This window comes from Bos javanicus, chromosome 23 (assembly GCF_032452875.1).
Source record: "Bos javanicus breed banteng chromosome 23, ARS-OSU_banteng_1.0, whole genome shotgun sequence".
Taxonomy (NCBI): Eukaryota; Metazoa; Chordata; class Mammalia; order Artiodactyla; family Bovidae; genus Bos; species Bos javanicus.
Genome location: NC_083890.1, coordinates 38,313,069 through 38,335,143, shown reverse-complemented (window position 1 = coordinate 38,335,143; position 22,075 = coordinate 38,313,069). Strand labels below are relative to the sequence as shown.

Here is a 22,075-nt window from a genome sequence, read left to right as displayed (position 1 = left end):
CCGAACTTCTGTATCCTTGTTAAATTTATGGAATTTATGGATAACTTCTTACAATCAAGGAATGAATGCAACTGGAAAAGTCTGTTTTAATCTGCATGCATGTACTTTGTTTTATTTTTTAAATTTCCTCTTTCATCTTTGCTTCACACACTACCACAAATTATGCTGGTTCTGTTTCTCCAGTGCATTCAGCCAGAGTGCTGCTGTGTCCCAGCTCTCCATGTGGGTTCCGGCATCAAAGCCTTAGGCCAATTTTATTTCATTTGTATTTGCTGTCAGAACAATGTCTTTATTCTAAAATGCCCTTCTCAAATCACCTCTCAGGTGGTTTGATAGAAGCAGCATGCAGCAGAAAATAGTATCTTTTTAAAAATCCATGCTATTTCTTTTATGTTTTACCCTGTGAATACTGAATGCACCGTGCACTTAGTTAAACAGCATCCTGAATTCTATTTTTAAGATGAAAAGTACCTTTCATTTTAAATCTCCCAGAGACAACTGATCTGCTTTCCTTCTATGTGAGGGATTTGGGGAGGTGGGGAGGGGAGGTGGTATTCAAATTGCTACTTGGCAATAAACAATTTTACAATATCATTTGTTTTAGGCTGCCAGATGACACTTAGATTGATTCAAAAATTCTCACAAAATAAAGATTGAAGTACAAGCAGGGCGCTGACAAGGCTGTAGGATTCCATCGCGTCAAATTAGCATGAAAAGGAAAATGAGGGCGAGGGTGGACTCAACACCGTACCATCTTGCCTAAGCACACTGTAATTGTTGGGTGCTTGTCGGACAATGCCTCTCCTTCAACACACGCATTGTAGGATGTAAAAGGGAGGGAGAGGAAGAGATTTAAGGAGAAATTGCAGTGAGCTGGCAGGTAGTGGGCAGGGGATCAATCCAGTTTGTCACATTAAGGATTGTAAAGAATCCATCTCAGAATGACATTGATGATTCAGGGTATTAAGTGAAGTTCAGAATAAGACAAACCGTGGCAGTAAGCCGAGAAGTAAACAGGGAATTCAGGCCCAGAGCATGCTGAGAGAGGGGAGACCAGGCACAGCACTGTGGCCGGTTCTGAAAGGCTGTTTGCAGAGGAGTTAAGGCTCTTCCCCTTCCCCTCACTGTTTCTTTCTGACCATTTCGTCAGCCACCCTCAATTACATTTAAACCGTCAGCAGTTGGCCTTCGCAGATGTCAGTCAACTGGATGCTAAGGAGAGTAAACTGTTGTGCATTCTTGTGTCTGTGTAGGGCTGTGGGCAGGAAAACACACACAATGCACAGCCCAAGTGTATTCCTGGAGAAGTCTCGGTTGTGAGCCCAGCAAATGCAAACACCCCACATCTGCCATCCCTTCCTGCTTCTTCAGAAACAATTGCTCATTAACCCCCATCAGCCCCACAGAGGGGTGTATACTCAGACATTCACCAATTACTTTGACCTTCTCTGTCTATCCATCTAGGTGACAATTCCTCTTTCTCCTTCATTGCACTTATCCTAATTAGCAGGTATATATTTATTTGTGTGCGTGTTCAGTTTCTGTCTTATGTTCTAGGGTGCAAGCCCCACGAGGCATCTCATTACCACTATATCCCAACCGCCATGCATAGGGCCTGGCACACAGTAGGCCTTTGGTAGCTATACGTGAAATAATGAATGAATGGTTGGATAGATGAGCACATGAATAAAAAAAAATAGATTTCTAGGAAATGGAATATAGCACAAAGTTTAGTCACTCAGTCGTGTTCGACTCTTTGCGACGCCATGGACTGTAGCCTACCAGGCTCCTCCGTCCATGGGATTTTCCAGGCAAGAGTACTGGAGTGGGTTATAGAGTTGCTATCTTATAGACCTGGTTAGGTCACAGAAGAAAAGCATTTTGTCATGTTGCTTCAGTTCTGAAGTTTTCTCATATTTTAACATCTCTCAGATGGAATGGATGTTTATGGATCCTTAAAATTTTAATCTGAAGAGTTTCCTTTCTTAATAATGCATAATATAATGGTGCATTTTACAATCACTGCTATCTTAGAAGAGTTATAATCACAAACCATAGCCAAATAAAGCAAATAAGAACACCCGTATGGATGCTGTCCCTCATAAGTTTTCCAGGGTTCCTGTAGACCCAGGTCTATCAAACTTTACATCAGAATCACTTTGTCAAGACACACATTTCTGGGATTGACCCAGAGATTCTGATTCAGTAAGTCTAAGGCAAGGGCCAGAAATCTGCAATTTTAAAGCCTCCCAATATTTGGGGTCCAAGTAATCCTCTGCCCCATTTGATAAAACATTTTAAAATGCTTCTCCATTCCTAGAAAGGCAACTGGAAAGTTTTCTATAATTCTTTACAAATCACTGAAGATCTAGTCTTCAAAAAAGGACTAACAAGTATTGACCTTTATTATTTATGTCTTCCTGCCCAAAGTCATTCCCTCCTGTTCCTATGGAAAGACACATTTAGTAATTAGTGAACACATCAACTATGGGACAACTAGAAAAAGCAACTGTAGTCCAGGTTGGACATTGTCCTACAACCAATTCATATTAGAAAGTCTAGTTGCTTCTCTGGTGGGCAGATGGTAAAGAACCCACATGCCAATGCAGGAGACCTGAGTTTGATCCCTGGGTCAGGAAGATCCCCTAGAGAAGGAAATGGCAACCTGCTCCAGTATTCTTGCCTGGAGAATCCCATGGACAGAAGAGCCTGGCAGGTCATAGTCCATGGGGTCACAAAGAATCAGCCTCTACTGAGCAACTCACACACATAGTATCTGAACCACAGTAACATATCCAGGAAGCCATATTTAAGTGCATTTGCAGGAGATTATTTAGCAGGTCTCAGGTGAACAGGGCTGAGATGGAGTGTTCTCTGAACAGGAGGACTCGCACATGCAAAGTAGGTGAATGTGGATGCCACTTCAAACCTTCTTTGGAAGCAGAGGCAATCAGTAATTCCAAATTAAAATACTGATGCCGCTTTCTTTTTGCAAAAGCTTTTGATTTATTAAAGCAGGTATGCAACGAATCTCTTGTCCTTTCCTTGTAGCAACTCATAAAAATGAGAACACTATGTGTGATAGGAGCCTCTGGGGCCCCCAGTGGCCCTCATCATGCCTGTGTGATCTGTGCCCCTTGTGTGATAGGAGCCTCTGGGGCCCCCAGTGGCCCTCATCATGCCTGTGTGATCTGTGCCCCTTGTGTGATAGGAGCCTCTGGGGCCCCCAGTGGCCCTCATCATGCCTGTGTGATCTGTGCCCCTTGAGTGTGGGCTGGACCTGGTGGCTTGCTTCTAATGAAGAGAGGATGGCAAAAGTGATGGGATGTTACTTCCAAGATCAGGTCACAGAAAGACCTGCTTGCATCCTGCTCCTGCTCACTTGCTCTCTCGCTCCCTTGCTCTGATGAAGCCAGCTGCCACACTGTGAGCAGCTCTAAAGAGAGGTCCACATGCAACTGAGAGAGGCCCCTGGTGAACAGACTGCAGGGAACTAAATCCTAAAAACAATCACATGAGTGAGCTCAGAAAAAGACCTCACCCCACAGCTCCCAAGTCAAGCCTTCAAATGAGACCAGAGCTCTGGTTGATGGACTGACAACAAGCTTATGAGAGATGCTGAGCCCAGAGGCATCCAGCTAAGCTGGGCTCAGATTCTGGATCCAAGGAACCTATGGGATAATAGATGTTGTTTAAGATGCGCAGTTGGGGGTAACTTGTTACACAGCAGTAATAAATAATACAGTACTCTTTTTTGTATTTTTGCCTAGAAACACATAATATCCTTAAGAGATAAATAGAGCAGGTGTTTTTAAGCCCATTTTACAGATGGGAAACTGAGTTCAAGGACTTTGTTACCCGAAAAGGTCATTTAGCCCAAGTAGTTACTGCTGAGACTCAAACCTAGACGCCAAGCTCATTCCTTTCAATTACATTTTCAAGAGTATTAGATTAAGAATCTGAGAATGGAATTCTGATCCTAGCTATCTGGCCACCGAGTAGCTCGATTAACACATCTGGATATTAGATTCTTTGTGAATATAATGAGGTTATTGGGAGTTGGGAGTTGCTAAAGTCTCTCTTAGCTCAAAATTTCTCCATTTTATAAAAGGAAGACAAACTAGGTAACTGAAGTTGTTTCCATAATTAGGGGCAAAAAAAGAAAAACCTTTCTGTCTCTCAGTTCTGAGCTCTGTCCTGTGTTAAGCATGCTGTGTTGTTCTGATTTCCAGCACTGCCAACCCCAGGAGGTGTGTGGACCTTCATCATCCTACCTTTGAACTTCCCCTTCAGGGACAGTCTCCTGACACGACCTTCATAGATCCGGCGATGCCCAGCTGTGGGGCCTATAAATACCAGGTGACATTTATTTATTTATTTATTTTTCCAGGTGACATTTAAAAGGCCGATTTTTATTAGTAGGTTCTACTCACCAAAGCATTGAGTTGCCCATGCTCAGAAAAGCATAATCTCATTTTTGTAACTTCCTTCTTTTAGTTAATACCTAATGATTTGGGGAGTCAGAGGCATCACCAAGAGAAAATGAATATGTAATATATTGCTCGAGTATTCTTTGAAAGGACTTCCCATTACACGATGAGTTAACAGTGCGTTATTGGAAATGTGACTACCTTTGTTGTAAATGATTTTTTTTTTAATCTACACACAAGAGGAGTGGGAGAGTAAATGTACTGTGCCATTATGAACCTGTCAGTCACGTACGGATGAGACATCAGCTCCATCTAGAACAAAATTTCCTGCCACTCAGAAATCATGTTTCCCTTTAATCTGTTATTCTGATCTGTACTAACTAGATTTTTGATGGACAGATGAACTTAGGAAATTTTTAATATAGTCATTTTCTAAAAAGCTAAAACTTGAAACCAGATTTACTCTCTGGTAAGAATTAACCTTCATTATCCAATATCCATTTCCATAGTTTGTTCTACTCTTACCCATCTTACCATGACTAAGTAGCTAGTGAGACTCTGCAGAGACATTCGGAGAATAGACAATCTGCTTAAGATTGTGGCCAAATAATTGCTGGTGGCAAAATTAAGAGTGAGAAAGTACACTCTGGCACTACAGCAAGTAAATACTAAATTTATCTACTCACAGATGCAGACAACAATGCATTTTAAATCCTTGTTTTCCCTCAGGCAGGATAAAGATGGATAAATAAATAAAAATCAGCAATACTATGTCCAGGGCACAGAATTTTTTAAAAACTGTTTTTCATGGGATGGCATACTAAATTAAAAGAAACAGCAACGATTTAAAACACAAATGGCGGACCAAAATGAACTGATGAGCAAACAGAAAAAAAGAAGTAAAATAAAAGACATTTTAAAAAATTATAGAAAACATTACAATTCACCTAAACTAGGAACAGAGCCATCATCTTAAATAGTAATAACCCTAGAAGTTTCCTTACCATTTATACTTTCTTTTGTAGACCCCTTACCCAACTCCCACCCCTATTGAACTGCAAGTTCAGTTCAGTTCAGTCACTCAGTCGTGTCCAACCCTTTGCAACCCCATGAATCACAGCACGCCAGGCCTCCCTGTCCATCACCAACTCCCGGAGTTTACCCAAACCCATGTCCATTGAGTCGGTCATGCCATCCAGCCATCTCATCCTCTGTCGTCCCCTTCTCCTGCCCCCAATCCTTCCCAGCATTAGGGTCTTTTCCAATGAGTCAACTCTTTACATGAGGTGGCCAAAGTATTGGAGTTTCAGCTTCAACATCAGTCCTTCCAATGAACACCCAGGACTGATCTCCTTTAGGATGGACTGGTTGGATCTTCTTGCAGTCCAAGGGACTCTCAAGAGTCTTCTCCAACACCACAGTTCAAAAGCACCAATTCTTCAGTGCTCAGCTTTCTTCACAGTCCAACTCTCCCATCCATACATGATTACTGGAAAAACCACAGCCTTGACTAGACGGACCTTTTTTGGCAAAGTAATGTCTCTGCTTTTCAATATGCTATCTAGGTTGGTCATAACTTTCCTTCCAAGGAGTAAGTGTCTTTTAATTTCATGGCTACAGGCCCCATCTACAGTGATTTTGGAGCCCCCCAAAATAGGGGCTAGTACAATTTGATGAATGCTACCTTCAATACTTAGAATTTCAAAAGTAACCTCTTTGGCAAAGGTTATATATAATTTGAGGCTTTCCAGGTGGCTCAGTGGTAAAGAACCCACCTACCAATGCAGAAGACTCAGGCTTGATCCCTGAGTTGAGAAGATTCCCTGGAGGAGAAAATAGCAACCCACTCCAGTATTCTTGCCTGGAGTATCCCATGGACAGAGGAACCTGGTGGGCTACAGTCCAAGGGGTCAAAAAGAGTCAGACATGACTGAGCACACATATACTGTTTGTTCTCCCAAATCAGTAGGGGTCACCCACAAGTAAAGAACACCTTTTTAAACAAAGCAACTACTTAACATTTCATAACATTTGCATATTTCAGGAAGTTTTAGCCATCTGTCTCAGAATGGGGCATACTTACGATTTAAAATGCCTTTGTTACTTACCTGAAATTGAAATTTAACTGGACAACCTGCATTTTTACTTTCTAAATCTGACAACCCTATCCCGAAGTCCTGAGAGGAAGCAGAACAGGTAGCCAGGTAATTGATGCAGGGCTGAGATCAGAACTCAAATCTCTAGACACGTAACCATGAGCACCTTCCAAAGAGGAACCTAGGAGGAAAGTTTCAGCTAAGCCAATATGAGATGCAATTCATTAACCCAAAAAAGTAATGAGTCAGGAGGAGAAGGGGAAATATACCTTCCCAACTGGCCAAGGGAAAAAAAATGCAAGGCAGCTGCAACTGCTTGAAAATTATTTTAAAACAACAAATGTCTCATTTTCTGAAAATGTCTCTCCAAAACTCAGTTCCTGAAACCCAGATTTGATTATTTTTACAAAAACTTTGACCATCACCTCTGTGAATTCCTAGGAGAGGTCAGATCACTTAGAAGTCACCAGAATCCAAAGGTAAGATCTAGAAATATGAGCTAACAGAAGATAAATATTCAGCACCATGGACAGTGGTTGTTATTGCCATAGAGGAGGCATTCTCCTTTTCACTGTTCTTGATATTGTGACTTTTCAAAAATTAGCTTTTCCCTCTGTGAACCAGCTTCATGTTCTCTCTAATTTCCAATCAGTATGATGGGTTGGCTCACCACTGTGGCATATAATGTTTTCAAAGAGATGTTGACACCAATACCCAAGGTACCTTCTATCACAACTATAGGCCCTTCTTTTGGTCTGTCTTTGCCCCTCTCCAGACCCTTTTCTCATTTTTAAAATTCTCTTTCACTTTACTTATTTTTAATAAATAAGCCTTTTGCTTACTTATTTTTTCCCCATCCTTTTTTCCTTTTTTAAAAATTCTTTATTCTATCCCTTGTCATGTACCTTGTGCAGTCCTAATGAGGACCCTCATAACTAAAACAATATTTTCCCTAAGTAATCAAGATGGCATAGAAGAAATAAAGGCAAGACCATAGAAACACTCAGTGGATTAGTTGTTGCCAGGGGCTGAGAGTGAGGGGTGGAGTTAGCTACAAAGGGAGGAAGGTGATGAGACTCTACTATATCTTGACTGTGCTGGTGGTTACACAGTGGTACACATTCATCAAAAGTCATAGGACTGTATATTATAATTATACTGCAAGTAAATTACTCGTCAGTAAACCAGATGATTAAAAAAAATGACATCAGAGGAAAGAGTAATATATGTTTGATAACTTCAGGGCAGATCATGGTCAGTCCTGCCCACTTGCATTAAGGCATCAGCTGAATTGAGTTCATTATGTTTGCTCTGGAAACTTCATTTAGAGAGGGACACTCGCAAACTAAAAACAATAGTCACCAACAGCTGTTGGTGTTGGTGACTATGCATAAAGGGTTAGACCTTTCTGTGTGTCTCCAGAAGGCAGAACTCATACCAGTGAGTGGAACTGAAAAGAATATGGAATTGAATTATCCAAGAATAGAATGGGTTGCCTTTCTAAGATAAAGGGAAAGTTATTCAAGTAGTAGCTGTATAACATTCCATCAGAGATTTTACCAAAGAGATTTGGAGTTATAAGGGAGGTTAGACTAGATCTCAGCTAACATTCCTACAATGCTCAACTCTGTGAAATTTACCTGAAGTCCCATTTATTTGTGCTGCTTAGTATCCCTTCACAATGGGTTGCTTACACAAAGCAGTTGAAGGCACACTTTCTGGTAAGCAATCATGGCTTTTCCTCTTAGAAGACAAAAAATATATATTTATTATTCCAAATTAATTCTTCATTACATCAGTAATTGTTGCCTTAAATAAGAGGAACAATATTTGCATTAACTTTATTAAAAGTACATAACAAGTTTTTTTTGTGAAATGATCTATTAAGGACTTAACTTGAAATTAAGGACTTGATTTGAAATCTTAACAATGACATTCGGCTAGCCACTAGGTTTTTTTCCCTTTTTACTTCTGTGGAAAATGGAGTCATTAACCTTCTATTCTCTAGAATTCCAAAATAAAAATTTTGAATGTTTAACATTTCCCAATGGATCTGAGGTCCTTTGATGCAATCTTTAAACTGTCAGAAAATTGTCAGTGGTAGGGACATTAAACTGTTGCCCTTCTAAGATTAGTATCAAAAACAGGATAGTCTTTTCCTTAAGTTACCTACTCATTTTAAGTAAATAAGTGGTCATTGCTTTAATATTAAAAGTACTTGAATGACAACATACACAAGTCTCGGAACAGTCATGTGTTTAGATTTGCACAGTACTACATTCTAGAAAAATCACTGCAAGAAATTTTAAGGGCTCTGAAGAAATCAAGCTTCTCTAAAGAAACCACATATATCATTTAACCTTTGTTCTGGATATTTTCCTGTAAACTAAGTATATGAATATTGGCTAAAGTAACTTGTTATTTTTAGCAGTATATATGTTACATAAAAAACCAAGTCTGGGTTTCTTCCCTAATTGTTCTATATTGTATATATCTCGTTCATTATGAAATCTAGCCAAAATTTTATTACAAAACATTTTTGCTCTGTCTTTAAAAGTTTTAAAGTCCTATTAAGGATTCAAACCAAAATAGAAACTTTCTGGAAGGAGATGAGAAAGATGCAACTTTTGTTAAAAATTCCAGACACCGTGCAGGGGAAAATCTAACTGTTACTTATAACTGAGTTAAGTAAAATACAAAAATAAATGTAAAAACAAGAAAAAGAAACAAAATCAATTAAGGCTCTTAAAATTATAAGCTGCATGGCAGCAAATTTCAGGTTTGTTCGTTCTTTTTCCTGGAGTGGAATTTCATATACAGGATGTAGGACTCATTGAATATTATTTGAGAGGTGTAGGCTTTCTCTCCCTCGTTATATAAACATATAATATGAAACTCTATTAAGCAATGGCATGAGCAGTGTAAGAAGCAAAAGACAAGCTCAGTATTCACTCTAAAGCCATGGTTTTCGAACATGAGTGTACATCCAGATTACCTAGAGAGTTTGTCAAAGCACAGATAGTTAAACATCACCCCTAGAGTTTCTGGTTCAATGAGGCTGGTGGGGTTAGAATTTCCCAGATGATGTTGATGCTGCTAGTCGGAGTCATATTGAAGAACCACTGCCCTACAGAGAAGATAAGGGTTACCCCAGTAGCGGGAAGCACACTGGTGTGAGAATCATGAAATGCCAATGCCAAAGGCAAGAATAAGGGTGAGATATTGGGAGAAAAGATGCCTATCTGAATCCCAACTTTTAAAGCATTGTTTTGTTTTTTTTTTTCATCTATAAAATGGGGATAATGATAACTCCAATGTCATTAAATTATATCAATAATTTAAATTACTTGGCACGATGCCAGGATTTTCTCACGAATCACTAGCTAGAATTATTAACTGTGATTTTAGGAATGACACATATAAGTTACAGTTTCAATAGAAATAGAATGTTATATTAAACAATGTTTAAGAACTTATTACTCTAACACTCTGATTCGATATATTTTCCATTTTCCTTATTTAACACAATTTAATATTAATAAAATTTAAGATATTTTATGCTCCACTGAGTGATTTGGAGACACAAAATTAAGGGTAACACAAGCTCCCTGCTCGTGCCCTTGAGAGGCTTCTAATCAGGTTGAAGAGAAAGACCACATATACATGAAACAGTTAAATAATAATTATGATAGTATATGATGAAGTAACATAGTTAGTGGTTCAGACAGTTCATAAAAAAAATGTAGGTTCTCCAAACTTAAAAAGGAACTTGGGCCTTAAGCTTCATACTGAAGGATATGCATGATGACAATAATGAATAATAATTGCTTAGTTCTTTTTATAGCTGTAATAATATAATAACAATATAGTAATGTAATATTAATCATTTTGCACAGCTTTCAGGAAAATCTATATACATTATTTCAGATATTATCCCATCTCATAAATAAGAAAAAAAAACAAGGCTCAGAGATGTTAAGTCATTTGACCACAGTTACGCAGATAATATGGTGGGAAGTAAGAATCATTCTCTGGAGAAGGAAATGGCAACCCACTCCAGTATTCTTGCCTGGAGAATCCCAGGGATGGAGGAGCCTGTTGGGTGCCGTCTATGGGGTCACACAGAGTTGGACATGACTGATGTGACTTAGCAGCAGCAGCAGCAAGAATCATTCTCAGCTCTTCAGTCATCATATACTCTCCATTATACCAGGGAATAGATGGCAATTTAATGAAGGGCATGGAAAAAAAAATGAGCATATGATATTCAAGGAATGGGTTGATATATCTTGACCAGGAGATTTAATTTAGTAATCAGTAGCCCCCAAGTTAAGTTAGAGCTAGAATTGGGTAAGGCAGATGGTAATTACGGGAACCCTTAAAATTCATTTTGAGGGTTTACATTTTGGTTTGAGGTCAGTGAGTTAGTATTGAAAACTCACTGGGTACAAACTGGATTTAAGGAAAAGCAAGTTAATCTTGTTCATTCATCTACTCTACTCAACAATAATTTATTGGGCATTAAGTGCCAGGTTTTGTGCCAGGTCCTGGGACTACAAAGATGAATAAGATACGGTCCTGTCTTCAAAGAGGGTGGGAGAGAAATGTACAAAGGTGGTGAGAGAGAAATGTACATTAAAGATTACAATGTCATGTGACAGATGTAATACTAAAAGGAGAAATCAGTCGAATGCAAACCTACATTTGCCTTTCAAAAGTTTCATTTATAGTGTGTTCTCCATTTAAGTAGATTTAGCATTAAATCATGGAGAAGGCAATGGCAACCCATTCCAATACTCTTGCCTGGAGAATCCCATGGACAAAGGAGCCTGGTAGACTACAGTCCATGGGGTCGCTAAGAGTCAGACATGACTGAGCGACTTCACTTTCACTTTTCACTTTCATGCATTGGAGAAGGAAACGGTAACCCACTCCAGTGTTCTTGCCTGGAGAATCCCAGGGACAGAGGAGCCTATTGGATGCTGTCTATGGGGTCACACAGAGTTGGACACAACTGACGCGACTTAGCAGCATTAAATCAGTTACCAATGAGTGTCTCTAACTCATGAGAAAAAACTCCCAGTTACATTTTGGTATGACTCCTAGGATAGCAGATAAATTTCTACTTGAGGAGGAATGAAATTCCTCCAACAGGGCAAGGGAAAGAGCAAGAAGGACTCATATAATGTGGGATACTTAAGCTGGTTCTTAGAAGATGAGCAGAAATACATCTAACAGACTAAGAGAAAATGCATCCCAGGCATTGCAAAGGCCTGGGGCCCTGAAATAGCCCATCCTATTAGGATATTTGCAAGAAAGTTGCTTTTGCTGGTGTCTGGACTCTGGTGATTGCAATAAAAATAGACAGTAAATAAGTATGCTTCTTAGAGAACTTAAATGCAATTATCTATATCAAATGCCTAACAATCTCCCTGGCACATCCTAGACCCTGAATACATGTTAGTTCTTTCCCTCTGTCTTCACTTCACACCCATTTCTGTTTTAAAGATACACATAGGTTTGAATCAAAACACTTACCTTTTTATTCACTGGTGTCTTAACTCAAAAATGGTAGTTGTGATTGTGACCAGATGCTTAAAAACGTCTACCACTATCTAAACCTTAGAATTCTCTCCCTGAAGGGTGATCCTTGGAAGCCCCGAAATGCAGATTCCTAAACCACACCCGCAGAATCAGAATCTTTGGTGATAAGTCAATCCAAGGCATCCTGAAGAATGCACGCTCCACAGAGAAGTCTAATGTGCAGCCAGGTTTGGGAATCACAACCAGAGCTCCAGGAATTCATAAAAGATCCTCCAGTTGTGGAACACTACAGTCACATTGGCTCTGTTGTTTAGTCATTCAGTCCTGTCTGACTCTTTGCGACCCCATGGACTGCAGCCCACCAGGCTCCTCTGTCCATGGGATTTTCAGGCAAGAGTACTGGAGTGGGGTGCTATTGCCTTCTCCGATGACCAACCTAGATAGGATATTGAAAAGCAGAGACATTACTTTGCCAACAAAGGTCTGTCTAGTCAAGGCTATGGTTTTTCCAGTGGTCATGTATGGATGTGAGAGTTGGACTGTGAAGAAAGCTGAGCGCTGAAGAATTGATGCTTTTGAACTGTGGTGTTGGAGAAGACTCTTGAGAGTCCCTTGGACTGCAAGGAGATCCAACTAGTCCATTCTGAAGGAGATCAGCCCTGAGATTTCTTTGGAAGGAATGATGCTAAAGCTGAAACTCCAGTACTTTGGCCACCTCATGCAAAGAGTTGACTCATTGGAAAAGACTCTGATGCTGGGAGGGATTGGGGGCAGGAAGAGAAGGGGACGACAGAGGATGAGATGGCTGGATGGCATCACTGACTCGATGGACGTGAGTCTGAGTGAACTCTGGGAGTTGGTGATGGACATGGAGGCCTGGCGTACTGCGATTCATGGGGTCGCAAAGAGTCAGACATGACTGAGCGACTGAACTGAACTGATACACATATATATATATTTGTAGTCCACTTTAAATTTTGAGAGAAAATTTGCATTTCATGAAATGTGAAAATCTGACGTTTTATGTCCAAGTTTTGATGACTTTTGACAAATACAAATTCCACATCACCTACACTCCATTAAGATATGTAACAGTTCCATCACTCTAGAAAGTTCCTTCATGCTGCTTCTTAGTTGATCCCTACTCTCTGCTACCCAGAGACAACTCTCTTCTGATTTTGATCATTAATGATTAGTTTTGCCTGTTTTAGAACTTAGCATGAATGCTTGGCTTCTTTCACACAACATGATTTCTGTAAGAGTTATCAATGTTCTTTAGTATATCTATAGCTCATTCCTTTTTATTGTTGAGTAGTATTTCATTACACAAATATATCATAATTTATTTATCCATTCTCTTCTTGATGGACATGTGGACATTTCCAGCTTTATTAGAAAAACTATTATGGACAGTCTTGTAAAAATGTTTTTATGAACATACTTTTTTTTGTTTATCTTGAGTAAATACTTTTGAGTCATAGGGTAGATATAGGTCTAATTTCATAAGAAACTATCCAGCTTCTTACTATTGAATTTTGAGTTGTTCTGTGGCCCTTACAACTTTTCCCTTGACCAAAGATTGTATTACTGTTACTACCTCCCAGGCAGGAAGCTAAACAAGAATTGGGACCTTCCCACTCAGAGCCTGAGACTACCGTTTGCTGATCATGGCATTTACACATGAGATTTTTTAAGCTCCTTCCTGACAGCTGCAGCAACCCGTGATTCATGAGTTAGGTTTCAGTTCAGTTACTCAGTCGTGTCCGACTCTTTGCGACCCCATAGACTGCAGCACCCCGGGCTTCCTTGTCCATCACCAACTCCCAGAGCTTACTCAAACTCATGTCCATTGGGTGAGATTTACTTGATCACAAGAAGAAAACTTAGACAAAAAAAAAAAAATCCTAAAACCCTAATGCTGTAAATTCAGCCTTTGCACTGTCAATGGACAAATGACTTACTGTAATAGAGGGCAGTGCCCTTATGAAGTGAAACTTTTGGAACTCAAAGAATTGAACTGGAGCAAGTGATATGTATTAGCTGCCGGAGAAAGTAACTTTTTAAAAAGATAATAAAAGGTCCGGCCTAGTTTCATTATTTTATCAGCTTCAGTTTCCACTCCCCAAGCACAGTTTGTTTGTTTATTTTTAGACTTGTTCCAGAAATATATTTTATTATATGATATGTTAGGGTGGGGGAGAGAGGAGCAAGAAGAAAACAGCTGCGGTAATGACAAAGACTTCCTTCCAAGACATGCCGGTTCATTAACAGACAGAATTCCAGCACTTTATCATAATTCCCCCTTCCCGGAGAGTGGACATTACCTGAGCTTCATTTCCCCAAAGTGCACTCCTCAGCGCTTCAATACTGTGCTGAAAGCATACCTATTTTACACTATTCATTTGAGCATACTCAAATGAGCCAAAAAAGAAAAAAAAAAAAAAGGTCTAACCCATCTGTCAGAGTTGGAAGAGAGGAGGAATATAGGAAGAATTTGTGCATACATGTCAAAGAGAAAATAAAAGGAGACTGTTCTGGAAATATTAAATGATCTTATAATCACGAGATGTTAATAATGTATATGAAGCAGAGTCTGCATCCTCCATGGTTCCAGGGTGGGGGGTGATTAGAGGCGTGGGTAGGGGAAGTGGGAGAGGGGGAGTGGATGAGCTGAAGTAGAACAGAAACAAAAAAATGAACGTCCAAGGAAAATCTGTAGTAGCACCATACACGGTAATGGCCTGACTTTATAGGTCTCTGTTTTAAGGTAGCTTTTTTGCAATTCAGTTTCCTGCCCTCTTCCCTAGGTGATGAGTCTCAGCTTCTCCCAGTTAAGACAAAAAGGAAAAAATGATTTACAGCTACCTTCTGGATAGCAATACAGAAAGCCCACTCAGCTGGTGACCTTGCTCAAGGTATGAATTGCAGAGCAAAAAAGGGCAGTTCTCACAGCTTAAATAGCCATGAGCAGCTTCCTTCCTGGAAGCAGAGAGATAGATAGTCAGGTAAGAAGAATATATATAATAAAATAATATGTATATATATGAAGTAACATATACAGTATATATAACTAATGTATACATTGCCAATTACATGGTACATCTCACATAATACATCAAAGATCAAGATGAGGGCACACAGCGCTTAGGGAAGTACAGTTCCCATCTCAGCTCTGCTATGAGCTTTGGGGTTTTAATTCAGTACAAGGAAAAACAACAGCAAACTGAAGTGCTCTTTTCATCCTTTCAAAGCACAGTTTTCAGGAACAGAGAGAGGCGTTGCCAGGCGGGAGGAGAGAATTGACCGGGAGAAACATTACAGCCAATCTAGAAATGATTGTCCCTGATGTGTCACGTTTGATTCACGGAAGGAAAAGAAAGTTGACCCTGGATTAGTTCCGTCCTTGGATTGTCCTTCCACCAAGTTTTCCCAAGTGAGGAGCAGCTGCCCACCCAGAGCTCAGGGCAGCCTCTCCTGGATCTAACCTGGCTTGTCAGAAACCAGCAGCACCCCTCCCCTCCACCGCACCCCAGATCGGGTCTGGCTGTTCTACTCTCTACTGGTTCTGGAGAACAGCATCAAGTTCTCAGTAGTCCTTGTAACTCCTGCTCTAGATGTCCATCCTCCCGCTGCAGGGGCCAAACCAACCTGCTATCTGTTGCCACCGTAAGAACTGAGTGAGGGCTTTGAACATAGCTGGGGAGGCAAGCAGTAGGGGGTGGACAGAGCTGTCTTCCCTTCTGCCTCCATCCGTCACTGCCTCTACCAGGCCCCACCACACTGCCACCAAAGAGTAGGGGAAAAATTCAGGGTATATTTCACTGCCTATTGTTTCATGTTTTAGTGAACAGTTTGCAATGACCAAAAGAAGAAAAATAAAAAAGGGCCCCATCAGAACCACGGGGCCCTCTGGGGTTCAACAGCATCATTCCCGGTACCCAGATCACTCCCCTACATTTCGTAGTTTTTTGATCCGGTCCGGCCTCCTCGCCCAGCCTGGACAGCAGAGCAGGGGCAGCAGGCCGAGGGGCGGGATGATGAATTCAGAAACACAGGATCAGCGCGGAGATTAGGCTGTCAGCCTCAGAAGCACTTTCCTGCTGAAGAGGAGATAAGCAGGAAAAGGTGAATGAGAACACTAGTCACGACAGATGGTTTGGGAGATTTGGAAAAGAGAGAGGGGAAAAGGGAAAGGTGTGGGGTGTGGGAGACAGAAAGGGTTTAGGAGAAGGGCTGGTGGGGAGAGAAAATGGTCAGCAAGTGGTCTCTGGCTGGAGCCTCTGACCTTGAGACCACCCTCCTACCCATTAGGAGGGCTATTATAAAAAATGTTTTAAGAAAGGAGAAAAATAAGGAAAAAGGGTTGGTAGAGATGAGGACAAATTGGAACCCTGACACCCTATTGATGAGGATGTAAAATGGTGCACCCACTATGGAAAACAGTATGGTGGTTTTTCAGAACTCAAGAATAAAAGTATCATATGATCCAGCAACTCCACTTCTGAGCATGCACCCCAAAGAATGAAACTAGGGATTCAAGGAAATATTTGTACACCCGTGTTCATAGCAGCATTGTTCACAATAGCCCAAAAGTGGAAGAAACCCAAGTCCGCTGACAGAAGAATGGATAAACAAAACAGGGTATATGTACAAACCATGGGAACACTACTTAGCATAAAAAATGGAGGAAATACTGTCATGTGCTACAATATGGATAAACCCTGAGGACATTATGCTAAGTGAAGTAAGCCAATCACAAAAATACTGTATGATTTTACTGATATGTGATACTTCAGAGTAGTCAAATTCATGGAGACAGAAAGTAGAGAGATGGTTTCTGGGGGCTGGAGAAAAGGGAAAGGAGAGTTATTGTTTAACAGGTTCAGAGTTTCAGTGTTGCAAGATAAAATGAGTTCTGGAGATGAATGATAGTAATGGCTGCACAACAATGAATGTACTTAATCCACTTGAATGAAAAGGGCAGCCCAGGGCACTCAGTCTAGAGTCTCCTGTAAGCTGCCTGCTGGGCCAGCTAGTGTTACTCGCTCAGTCATGTCTGCCTCTTTATGACCCCAGTGGATTGTAGCCCACAAAGCTCCTCTGTCCATGGGATTCTCCAGGCAAGAATACTAGAGTGGGTTTCCGTTTCCTTCTCCAGGGGATCTTCCCGACCTAGGAATCGAACTTGGGTCTCACACATCGTAGGCAGATTCTTTACCATCTGAGCCAGCAGGGAAGCCTAGAACTCCTTCCAAAGCCTAGCATGTCAATATGCTTTTATGAAGACCACTATATCACAGCTTAATTTTTTATCATTGCAACAATGATACCAGTTTAAAAGTATGCAGAGCAGGGTTTTTCTCCTTTCAGTGTTTTCCTCTCTTTGAATTGTTTCTTCCAGTGAGTAAAAAAAATGTTGACCCCACCCCCTCCCCATGATTAAAAGGGTAAATTTTATATGATGTGTATTTCATCACAGTTTTTTTTAAGTGGGTGCAGGAAAAGTAGGGAAATATCTGAACACCTTGGGATCAGGGCTGTGTTTGCTATTTGTACTATGAGGCTATTTTTCATGGTTACAGTCTCTAACCAGAGAAACCATATAAGAAATTCATTCACTAGCCCCCACATTCTCATCACATCCTTCCTCAAACTTGATGTCTCAGAAGGCTGAATTTGAATCTGTTTTTCAGATTTCATTGCTGACACAATTGCCCATATGTGGACAGAATTTCAAGCCTTCTCATTTTAGCTTTATTCTAGCTTTCTCTTCCTGCTTTGGCAAGCCTGTTCAAGCAAGTACGCAGGACCATGCAGACAGGTATGGCTTTAACCTAAGAGTCTCCTTGTGCCTGTCTTCCCTTGAGTGGTACAAATATGCTCTCTTCTCAGAAATATCGATCAGGCATTTCTGCTCACTCAGCCTGAGCCAAAGACTTAAGTGCGAGGATTCCAGCTCTGCTGGTATTATGCATTCTATTAACATTATGTTAATTAACTGAAAAGCCACACATTGATTTTCCTTGAGAGGTTCCAAGGATCAAATATCAATGAATGGACCCACCTAAGCCTAATTCGCTAATGGATTTTTAACCTACGTGGAGAGAAAAGCTTCAAGGGAAAAGTAATTTTTCAATCTGCCAGAAGAAATGAAGAACTTACCTTTTCCAACTGATTTAGAGACTTTCCACATTCTAAGAAATCCAAAAATAATTTCTACACATAAGCCTTATGTTTAATTATTGTAGAAAAGGTCAGACGGAAAGAATCTCAAAGCAAGACCCCCAGTTCAATTAATTATGGAATATCCAGGAATTGTGGATCAAAATAAACATATTTGTTGAACCTGGGCATTAATGTCTTATTCTGACAAGGCTCTTAACAGTACTACATATCAAAAAATGTTTAATGCTTGTATTTAGGAGGGTAAAAGGAAAATTCTGACAATCCAGTATAGCACCCAGCTCGTCACTGTTTTCGCCTAAGAGGGAACAGTCTAATAAGTCTAATAAACAGCCTAACATGTTTTCTCCTAAGAGGGAACAGTCTAATGAGTCAGGGGTTGAGGATCCCTTCAGTAAATGGTGGTAGGTAGAACTGAGTGATGTGACTTTGCAAACATCTCCCTAAAAATCTCTTTTTGCTCAGTGCTGACTACATTATTATCATCATCCCTTAGACTGATTTCCAAGCAGGTTTCCTTAAATCATAGCGAAATGGGAGGTACAAAGAGTAAAACTACTAGTAACAAAATGATAGTTTCTGTGAACACCCACAGCACAACACATCTCTAGTCCCACAGTGCCAAGCCCCAGACATTTTTCCTAGTTCAAGAGGATATTGGATGGGGTGGGGGGAGAGTAAAGGAAGAAAATAGAGCTTATGTATCTTACATCAAAAACTGGGCAGCATATGTAATAGAAGAAGCAAAGACTTTACAATTATATAAATATGTTTGTAGAAAAACTCCATTACTTCCATCCTAAGGGGCAAAAAAAAAAAAAAAAAGAGAGAGGGTATTGGGAATTCCCAGAAGCTCCTGGGGGCTTCCCAGGTGGGACTAGTGGTAAAGAACCTGCCTGCTAATGCAGGAGACACAGGTTGGATTCCTGGGACGGGAATATCCTTGGAGAAGAGGATGGCAACCCGCTCCAGTATTCTTGCCTGGAGAGTCCCCTGGGCAGAGGAGCCTGGCGGGCTACAGTCCATGGGGTCGCACAGAGTCGGACATGGCTAAAGTGACTGAGTGCAGAGAAGCTCCTACTGCGTCTCGGCGCCTCCTGTGGCTCCAGCAGATGGGCTTGCCATACGTGTGTCACTCCAACCCCGATTGAGGGCATGTCCTGTCTCTTCTCATGTCAGAGACTATTGTGAATTGCCAAAGTGCGTTTCTGCTTTCCCCGGGTACAGGTGTACTGCATTTCCCAGCCTCCTTTCAGGTGCATGGCCCTGGGGTTGAGTTCCAGCAGGTAGACTATGAGAAGAAGTGAAGTACCATGTCCGGGCCTGGCCAGTAAAACCTCCCTTGTGACCTCTTGCGCTCTCACTCTCTCTCCCTCTGTCTGGCAGCTAGTTATTGGTGTCCACAGAACTTGCTGAAGATGCCAGAGCCTCTGTTGGCCTGGATCACTGAATGACTGCCCCGAGCAAGGTCTTCCCTACTTTTTGCCTCCACGCGCTTCTCCAGATTCACTACCACTGCCTACCAACTGCTCTTTGTGTCAACAAAACGTGAATCATTACATGAAGCCATGAAATTCAGATTTTTTTCTATTTCAGCCAGGGGTATATTTCATGAAAAGATAACGAAAGCTTAAGTCTGGGGACCCCTCACATTCATGGCCCCTTTCAAAGAACCAAGAAAGGTCCCTGGAAATGATTTCATGTGGTCATTTTTGTTTTTTTCCTAAAATTTGCAAAAGTCAAATGTTTTAGTTACAAGTGGTAAAGCCCACGTTCTTTTTCCTCTTTAATTCCCTCTCTATTATATGTCACTTTGTCTCTAATGGCATTGGAGTGTCCAGGGGGCATTTTTGGAATCTGGCTAAAGGAAGTTTATTTTGGATTTCATGGGGTCATTTACCTGGTTCAAAGTCACTTCCAGGTATATCGAAGTTATTGCTGGCTGAACCAGGATAGAAATGGTTTTCCAGGAATTCTCCTAGTGCCCTTTGTGCCAACCTACCTGGTGTCCAAACATAAAAGAGCTCTAATGCAGCATGTACAGGTTCTGTGGCTCCTGGCATCAGAGCCATGGGTAATAGAGCACAAAGTTTGAAATGTGCCCTGTCAGAAGCTTCTCTGTGAGAATTCCTTCTAATCCTTAGGCATGTAAATGTGTAAGCAGACAATTTGGTTCTCAACAACACCTAGTCAAAACAGTGATTGTCTTTGGTGAGTGTATGCAATTATAAATATGCCATACATTTCCTCCCCCTTTTATTATAGAAATCGCTCAAAATCTTTCAGAATTCTTGTTTGTTGAGCACAAGCTGGTAGGAATATTACAAAGAGTACATCATTTGCATTGTCTTCATTCTTTTATTCACCCTAACAATCAATAATTGAGAATTAATTCTGATTAACCATTCTAGAAAAAAAAGACCAAATTATGTTTTCATTCTCTCTGCAGAAAGTGATATTACAAAATCATCATCAGATGAAGAAGTGATCAAAAGTATGCCACCCAAGAGAGTAAGGAAAAGAAGTCTTAAAGAGATGTGTCAGGCAACTAGTAAAAATATATTGTTACATTTCTGGGCTTGGTACTATTTATCAGCTTTTTAAAAATTATTATTCTTTGGAGTACAGTTGATTTACAGTGTTGTGTTTCTGCTGTACAACAAAGTGAATCGTTTATACATATACACACGTCCACCTGTTTTAGATTCTTTTCCCATATAGGTCACTACAGAGTACTGACTATAGAGCTCCCTGTGCTATACAATAGGTCCTTATTAGTCATTTATTTTATATATTTGTTGTTTTAGTCACTAAGTCATGTCTGACTCTTTGCAACCACATGGACTATAGCCCACCAGGCTCCTCTATCCATGGGATTTCCCAGGCAAGAATACTGGAGTGGGTTGCCATTTCTTTCTCCAGGGTATCTTCCCAACCCAGGGATCGAACCCACGTCTCTTGCATCTCCTGCATTGACAGGCGAATTCTTTACCACCAAGCCACCTGGGAAAGCCCTATTTTATATATACTGGTACATGTATTAACATGTCAGTCCCAGTCTCCCAGTTTATCCCCCCTTTCCCCTTTGGTAACCATAAGTTTGTTTTCAACATCTGTAAGTCTATTTCTGTTTTGGAAATAAGCTTTTTAAAAGTTTAAGTTATTGGGATTGACCTAATTATTCTAAAAAATAGTCCCTTTTGTGCCAAGTTTTATATTTATAACTGTGTATTCCTTTCTTAAAGAGCCCCCAACATTTTATAACCCTCTGGCCCCACTAAGTCCAGCCCTGACACAGCGTCTGGCACTATTCTAGCGATTCACCACCTTCAGTGCCACCCGGGCTACTGTGTCTCGAGGGGGACGTGCTGACGACCTCAGTAGCCGAGGGCATCTCCAGGGAGGAACCTGTGTCCCTTGGGCCGCTCTCACACCAGTTCCCTGTCTCAGATGATAGGAGGCAGGTTCTCTGAGGCTGCACAGAAAGCCAGCACAGAGGCTTCTTCTCATCTGTGCTCACAGAGATCAGTGCCTCCCTCCTAACCAGCATTCCTGGATGCAGCACGAGCACCTGTGTTCTAGCTCCCCGTCAGACACGGTGCCAGGTGATGCTCTTGGGGACAAATTGTCTGATTTAATAAAAACCAGTCACTATGGCTCCCCTGAGCTGTCAGACAAGCTCAAACCTGGCCAATGTGCCAATTAACCTTCCAGACTTGCCCAAACATGTCTGGTCACAGCCACGATACCCAGCTCGGATACTTGGCTTCCAGTCTTTCTAGCCAAGACGCATTTCTAAGTAATAAAATCTCATTCAGTCTT

The 22,075-nt window shown here is 40.9% G+C and overlaps 1 long non-coding RNA gene across 1 annotated transcript in view; it reads left to right on the top strand.

Annotated features, from left to right (window-relative positions):
* Nucleotides 1–4,167: 4,167 nt before the first annotated feature.
* LOC133235964 (uncharacterized) overlaps nucleotides 4,168–22,075 on the top strand; it is a 35,087-nt gene continuing 17,179 nt past the window's right edge. The window contains exon 1 of the long non-coding RNA XR_009732696.1: nucleotides 4,168–4,359. This is a non-coding gene — a long non-coding RNA (uncharacterized LOC133235964). The remainder of the gene's footprint in view (nucleotides 4,360–22,075) is intronic.